An 8,567-nucleotide genomic window follows, 5' to 3' on the forward strand; every position below is an offset into this window, starting at 1 on the left:
GTTGGGTATCGACAGATCTCGAGGAAAGTGACCGACTCGAAGTCCCGAGCATCCGAGGTGACCTACTGAAGCTATTTGTCAACGAGAAATCGGTCCTCTAATTTTACCGTGCACAGATAGTCTCCACATTTTTTAGAGGGAAGCGATAAGAAATGATTTCGACACCCCCACTTCACAGGCTCCTGTTATCACGTCATGTTGATGGCGCAGCCCCTTTTACAAGTGCCGAGGCATTTCACCCTTTTGCTTCTTCAGGGTCATCAAATGTGTCGTGACTCATCATTCTTCGGGTACATAATATTGATGTCAATTCATCTTCCATGAATGCATTGATTATGCCTACTGTTACGCTTTTCGAGGGCGATAATGGCATCGACGATTACTTTGACCCCTCCCCCTATAAATGGGGATTCTTGTGATCAGTTTTTTATCCAAGTACTATTTGATATACATCCTTTCCTCCTTTCTAGCTATTTTTAGTATTTGCCGTCTCACCGTGTTTGAGGCCCACGACCTCAAGGTCTCATGTCAGTGTCATGCATGCTATGGTCCAACTCTCGATCCTTCTTTGATTGGATGAAGTTGTACTACTGTAATGCTATTGTTGTTGTTGTTGTTGTTGTTGTTGTTGTTGTTGTCTCTGTTGGCTCGGGGCGAGGAAGTAAAGGACCGATTTTCTCTGACCGGGGAGATACTTGGATTATGCAGCGCTGCTCAAGAGGGGGCTCGGATTATACACCGCTGCTCACCCTCCTTCCTCGGCTTGGTGTGTTACACCCCATTTAGATTCCTGGGGGTATAGCGGCAGTCTCTATTGGTTGTTGCCTCACAGGCCGAGGCAACGTCTCAAGAAGTGGCTTTTATATGGTAGTACTGGCAGAGTTCGTACTAGCCAAAATTTTCACCCAGCCACTTCTTGTCCTTTTTGGCTTCTCCTTCCTCATTTTGCTGTTCTCCCTAGCTTTCCTCTTCTATATCATTCCTTTTGAAGATGCCATTCCGGGAGGATCGAGCTGAGGTCCCCGAAGGGATTGGACTTGGAAGATATTGTCTTTGAGGTCACACGCCTAAGGAGATAATGCCAGAGATGTCGTACTTTAGGAATAGGCTAGATTCTTGGACTCTTGTTGTATGCATACCATTGAACATCTTTATTTTTGCGTAAGGATCCACTTGCAGGCTTTTGTAATCATATGTAAGGACCCCTCGAGGGCCGTTGTAAGCGAACATTTTATGAATACAAAGATATTTCCTTGACTCCTGCCTTTGATATTTGTTGTATTTCTTTATGTTTGCGGCAACACTGAATGCACGATCTTGTTTTGTCATTGCTAACACTGAACCCGGACGCGAGTATTCCTTCCAGCCTTTGATAGATAGAAACGGCTTCGCGCGGGGCCTTTCACGGTTCCTCGGACCGAACCCGAATAAGGCCAATAACCTCATGTCATTGGGACCCTGACTTCGCGTGGAAACGAGGATAATGTTTTTATGCCTCATAATAACCTTTGAGAAAAAAATTTCTCGTGGACCCGTTGACGGGGATGCTTGTGATTTCCTAATAGAAGCCCCTTAGTGGAGGCTCGCTCGCACTCGGACCATCCTGGACAACACCCGGAGACCGTTCGTACGGGTGTCGTTCGAAAATGCTTATTTCTTCAGAGGCTGGTTTCCTTTGACGGAGACCTTCAAAGTTGTGTGCCACCCTTATGTTGGTGAAGGAGTTGTTGGCTCTCTGGAGCACCGCCTGACTATGTCGAAGATCTTCGAGATCGGGTATCCCCTCGAGGTAATATTTATCGCTTCTAGGCTTCTAGTACCTGTCTTTGTAGTACTTATACCTAGCTGTCTTATTTTAGAGTGCACCACCTGGGTATCTCACAAGGAGATATATTACCACATTTGTAATATCCTTCAGAAATATCAACTAATACAAACAATCCATTCACCATTTTGGATTACTCTAACCCCAGCCGGATCCTGATATCCGATCCTTCTCTTAGACCATATCTATTAGCTTCTATAGGGAATAACTGAGATGGGTGTGCCCATTGGTACATACCTCTGTTATTTTAGAAGGTAACTAAAAAGGCTTATTTCATCTGCCTGAATTTGTAAACACTGATAATCTTTATTAACTGGGCGTTGTGTACCCTTCTTCATCTTGCTTATTTTACTTACTAAAACTTGTATCTATCTTCTGAATCTCTTATTACCTTTCACCATATGGGTGGAGAGATATTCTCGCCTTAAGGCTCCTTATCAAGAAGCTTATACACACATGATCTACTGAAGAACTTACATTTACTTATCATAAGCATGATGCATAATCGAGTTACTCTGACTCAACTCTTCCACAACTATATCTCTTACCAACCATCTTTTCGGATGTAGGTATCATCTTATTACGAATAAAATAGAAGTTAGGAGTTTTAATTCTTGTAAGTGAGCTCTACCACACGATCTAGAGTATGAAGAAAAAATGATAGTCCTAAATGCCTTGTAGCCTCCTGCTTATAAGTGTGGTGCACGACACACCCATAAATAAGACTCTACTAGACACGACTTATAGACTCCTTAGGACAGAACTGCTCTAATACTACTTTTATCACACCCTGAACCTGGGGGCGAGACCGACACCCAGTGCCTCACCTGTCCTTGCATACCAACTTGCGACTAAGGGACTCTGAACATATAATGTCATACTTCCACATTGCAAGACAATTGTGAATGCTGACTAAACATCAATATAGTACTGGGCTGACAAGGTCGTCATAACTACTATAGCTAGAATACCAAAAAAATATACACAAAAGGCCTACAAGCCCAACATATTGTACTAACTGACAAGATATATCTACAAGCCGCTACTGATGGATACACTATGATCGGAACAAGGCCCCGACCTACTCATAACATATATCCATATATATATATATATATAAGATGTACATAAAGCTCTAGACCCAGCAACTCCGTAGGGATGGAGCTTACCGATCAAGCTGAACTCGGGCAACACCTAATGAGGAGGTCTACCAGTCTATCTGTCTGAACATACACGCATAAAATGTAGCGCCCCCGAAAAGGTACGTCAATATGAAATAATGTACCGTAAGGCATGTCGCGTCCCCTTTTTCTCGCAAAATCGGGTTTATGACATTGACAACTCTTTTAACGGTTACTAAAAGAGAAGAGTCACCACCTAATGATTAATGTGCATTAGGACACTAAGAAGAGTTTGATTTAAAAAACCAGAGATTGGGTAAGGGCTTGAAATTATCCCGAAGGGAAGGTGTTAGGCACCCCTCAGGATCCACTAGTGTGGTTCCCGGCCATACTATAACTGTGACTTTAAGTAAGAAAGTAATAGTTCTAAATATGAGGGGGTTTTCACATAATGGTTGCAAATAGATAAAATTAAAAGAAGTGAAAGGCAAGCTGAAATTTGAGAAAAACGGTTTGAAATTCTGAAAGGTAAACAACGAAATAAACAAGTAAAGGGAAGGGGGGTCCTAGGTTTATAAATAATATGGATCACCCCACAAAATGTCCAGTAATCGCTCCTCGACGAGGGGTTACACGTGACATTATCGCATGGTCATCATATCCATATCTACCCTTTCCCACATCATTAAGGTATTGAAGCGCGGAATAGTTTCATTTACTTATGGCATGCTATTACCCACCCCAATACTATTAGCCCCTGAGGTACTTGGGACTACTAATCCTATAATGGAGGAAAAGTTGGTTTATTTGTTGTTTTAAAGGTGAAAATACTAGGGCAACAAACAAAAACACATATAACAAGTATGGGGAGGCACATAAACAAATAAGGCCCAAACAGACCCCCTTAAATCAAAGAAAGCATATAGTTTAGCATGTCTTGCATGTACTGGTTAAGGTTTGATTAAACTTTAAAGGGGTGAGGCAAACTGATTTATTACATATTCCAGAAAAGAAATCCGAATCAGGCCTGCCTGCTGGTTGTTGTTAACAAAATCTGATTCAGTTTACAAGTTTACCTTATGGCTTGCCTAAGTATTAGACAAAACCTATAGGCATGATATCTACTGGTTTCAAAAGGAAGTATGCTGATTTAGGAAAAGAAATTATCAGTTAATCAGGAAAGGTGAGTTTAAGTTCTGTAGACGTTAGGTATTATTGTTACTAATTTCAGACTTATAAGAAAGTGAAACGATTCAGATTTGGTTAATAGTTCCTATAGGCATGCTTTCTAGGCGTTGTTTATTTTAAACATTTTTACAGACGTAGCAAGAGTGCAGAAATCCTATGGGCATGGTATCTAAATGTTGTTAGTTATTTAAATCCTATAGACAGGTTTGTCTAGTGACGGATGCATATGCAGGATTTGAATTTCTAGTTAAGCATGGTATCTATATGAGAGATGCAGAAAATTCCTATAGCCATGGTGTCTATATGCAAGTGCAGAATTATGTAAGTAAACATATAATCAGGATATCTACGTGGATGCAGAAATTAATAAACCTATAGGCATGTTATCTAAAGATGAGAATGCAGAAATAGGCATGGTATCTGCAGAAATTAATAAGCCTATAGGCATGATATCTACCCCTTTTGCATACAGTCATTCCCATCCCATTTCACTAGCCAACCTCAATAGTTATTACAAATTATTACATCCAGAATGAATAAGAAAAGAAAAATTGCATTAGAAATTAACAGTACAACCAATGGGAGCCTAATTTGGTCTCCATGTCTGAAATATGTGATGAACTAACTCCAAAGATCAGTATCCAAAGACTTTCTCTCATTTGGATGTGTCAGAGTTCCCTAAGAGCCTCAAATGGACTCCGGGTAGTGCTCACACCCAAATGTGCAGGATTAAGTCATAGTGCAGTGTGGAAGGGCCAGATCTCAGGTGTCCAAGTTCAGAGGGAACTCAAGGTCCCAAGGCAAGGCTCATAGAAGGGGGCAGAACTTAGAAGCTAAGAGTGAGTTTAAGTGCAGAGTTTGAAAAAAACGGAAAGGGGAAGTGGTAAATAAGTAAGGACAGGCTAGTGGGCATACCTAGCAATGAGATGTCCTGGCACACCCTACAAGCCTGTTAAAACACATTTTTTTGGGAGCCAGGATCCCCTAAGGGATCAAGTCCAAACATGAACAATAACTTGCATATTGCCATGTCCTAAACTACAACTCAAAGCACATAGAAGGAAACAGGGGTGTTGGGATTCACAGCAGAAATAGGTAAAAAGAAATTAACATGCCAGTTAAATATTTAACTCCATATAGACAGTAAAGTAGACATGGATGTAAAGGCTGTAAGTAAACACATTGGGATAATGCTGAAGCTAAAACTAGAACATACTAGTCTTAAAGAAACAAGTAAGAAGAAAGCAGTAGTCTTGTAAAGCCAAAGTGAAAGCAGACAGTCAGAAGACGATGAGTTTAGAAGAGAATTGAGATTGTGGGTGGGAAATCTGAAGTGTAAAAGTGTTTAGTTGAAAGTGTGTCCTCTGGTGAGAAAGGGGTCGTGCCCTTTTATAGTGTAGAAGGCAAGCAGATTGTCAATCAATTACACAAGTTTTCCCTTTAATTAAGGGATTCAGATTACAAAAGGGTATATACCCATTAAGGAAAGAAATTAATCAAACACTTTGTGCAAAGTAGTATAATAGGGGTAAATACATAAAGCTCTATTTAAGGACAAGGTCTTGATAGTACACGGTTTGTGCAAATAAGGCAAGGGAATCAGTTAACAGCTAAGAAATCAGAAGTCCAAAGATTTGTAGGAATGAACCCAGTCAGATAAGGTGAAGAAAGGTTTAACTTAAGTAAAATCAGCAACAATTAATTAGACCTATTAAAAGGAATTCTGAATCAATCACAAGTTGGAAAACTCTTTTAAAGAAAGATTCATCACATATAAAAGCAAATAGACACATTAAACATGAGAGAAACTTATCGTGCCAATCAGTAGAAGAGTCTAGTGTAGAAGAATTTTTTTAAAAAAAACTCAGAATTGTGTGCAAACAAAGAAGTTCAAACTTAGTTCATAGACTCAGAGATTAGTCTGAAAGAGTCAAGGGTTCTAAAACAGAACCCTAGTTCAATCACATGACCAAACCTCAGCAGAACCCCCAAATTCTAAGGTTTCCACCTCGAGTCAAGTACAGAGTTGAGGAAGCAAGTAGTTAAAACAAGCTCAGAGATTTCTTTCAAAAACTCACGAGAAAACAAGCAACTTCAGTAGAAAGTTCAAAGCAAATAGAGTGAAGAAATTCGAAGCATAATGAGAGTAGAAGAAACAGTAGAGGAAAACATGCTTAAACGGGTCTTTTAGAAGAAACTTAAAACAAGGTTCAGTAGAAGGCAAACAAAAAGGCTTAAGAACTTAGTAGAGAAATACAGTAGAAGAACACAAGAACACCCGAAAATTATAGCAAAAGAACATATAGGAAAACACAGTGAGATAAACATCTGAGAGCATGGTATAGAAACACAGTAGGAAAATGAAAGACAGAAAGCACAAAAGAACATGTGTGGTAAAAAGGAAACATATGAGCACAATAGAGACAAATACACACAAAGAAAAGGAAAAGAAAAGTTAGAGAAACATTTTAAGCATTTCAAAAAACCCTAAGTCGAAAAAGAAGCGATTTTGGATGTAATTTTTGAAAGAAAGGGGAAATCGTTTGAAAACTCAAATGGAGCATAGACATATAACAGATCTAAGTAAAACAATCAGAGAAAAATCTCGAATAGTTAGGATTTTAGAGGAACCCAAAAATGAGAAAGGCTTTGAAAAGGTCCGATCTGAGTCGGAGAAGTCAGAACCAGGCTCAAAACACCATTGTACGTTGGAGCAAGGCCAGAGATCATCGTAGAACCTTGGATCAGCGAATATCTGAGCAAAAACCTTTAAGGTCAGACCTCAAACCTCAAAGTACCAGGCGTATAAGAGCAAGGAGGGCTGAGTGTAGGGCTTACATGCCCTGAGAAGCCATGGATTCCGGTGGTTTTGAGGTTGAAGATAGTAGGAGGCGATTAGGATTTTGAGAACATTCGAGAGACTTTAATTGAGTGGAGCGTTTAGAGGCGACTTATAGAAGAGAAATGAGGGGATTAGGGTAGTCGTTTGGATTAAAAAAAGGCAAAAATGAGTAAGGGTCGTTGATCTCAGAGATCAATGGCCAGGATAAGAGGGGGTCTGCGTCGGGTAGATTTTAGTCAGGTTAGGGGAGGGTTAAATTGAATTGGGTTGGTCCGTCTAAAAAATGAAATTGGGGGCTGATTTTAGGCCAAAATTGAAATAGTTAGGGCTAGATTTTAAATAGCCACATTTTTTTGTTTTTATTTTATAAAAAATAGTAAAATAATTTCCGAAAATAGATTAAAGGTACTAAATTAATTAATAATATATAAATATTAAATTAAAAAACACTGGAATCAATTTTTGTAATCATAAATGCAATTAAATCTTAAAATAGGCTAAAATTTCAATTATATGCAATTTAGCTTTTAAAATAACAAATAAATTTGCAAACAATGTGTAAAAATTACCCTAGCTATATTTTGGTATAAATATGAGGATAAAATAAGTTATTCACCAAAATTATAATTTTGGGAATAAATATTAGTTTTTGTATTGTTAAAATAGGGCAATAAATTGCTTTAAATTTTTTTAAAAAAATTAGGAAAAATACTAAAACATTTAGACATACTTATATATGCATATATATGCTATTTTGAAAGTATTTTCCATGTAAAAAATACATAGGGAAAAATTAGGTATCAACAACTGCCTCTCTTTACGTGGAAAGGATGAAAGAGTTGTCGGATAAAGATAGGATGGCCAATTTGACCGAGCAAAATGGTTTGAAGGATTTGACCGTGCTCTAGTTCCTGAGATTCCTACATATCCCTGGTCTTACAGGAATCAGGCAATATCTAGTTCAGGATCCGTCGGCGGAATATGCCGGTGGAGGTTTTTTCAAGAACGGATGCGATATCCAGGTTGGGATGGATGGTTGAAGTCTAATAGGGCTGCGGAAACTGGAGCAGGATCACTCCTGCTGAGACGGTCGTTGCTTGCTGGTTTACCTACAAATAATCAATACAAGTGTATATTGTGCGAAGAATTTAAACATGATGCAATTTCCCGTCGGACCATGAATGTTGTCTTCGGACGGTCAGGATGACGTCCTCAGACCATGACGTCCGGGGGCATGAAGTGTATGATAAGGATTCACAGGCCATGAAATGATGTTCTCGGACTATGAGAATGATGCCTCCGAACCATGATGCCTTTGAATAATGATATGCAAAAATTAAAAGGGGTCCTCGGGCCATGAAATGGCGTTCTCGGGCTATGAAAATGGTGCCTCTAAACAATGACGCCTTTGGAAAATTTGGCAATCTTTCAGCACATGAGATGCAATAGGTGGCGATCTTTCAGCCAATGAAATGCAATAAGTGGCGATCTTTCAGCTGATACCGATGTGAAATAAAAGTGGCGATATTTCAGCCAATGCAAGATGTAAATAAAAGGTGGTGATATTTCAGCCAATGCAGGATGTAAATAA

The sequence above is a fragment of the Nicotiana tabacum genome, chromosome 5 (genome assembly GCF_000715075.1).
Source record: "Nicotiana tabacum cultivar K326 chromosome 5, ASM71507v2, whole genome shotgun sequence".
Taxonomy (NCBI): domain Eukaryota; kingdom Viridiplantae; phylum Streptophyta; class Magnoliopsida; order Solanales; family Solanaceae; genus Nicotiana; species Nicotiana tabacum.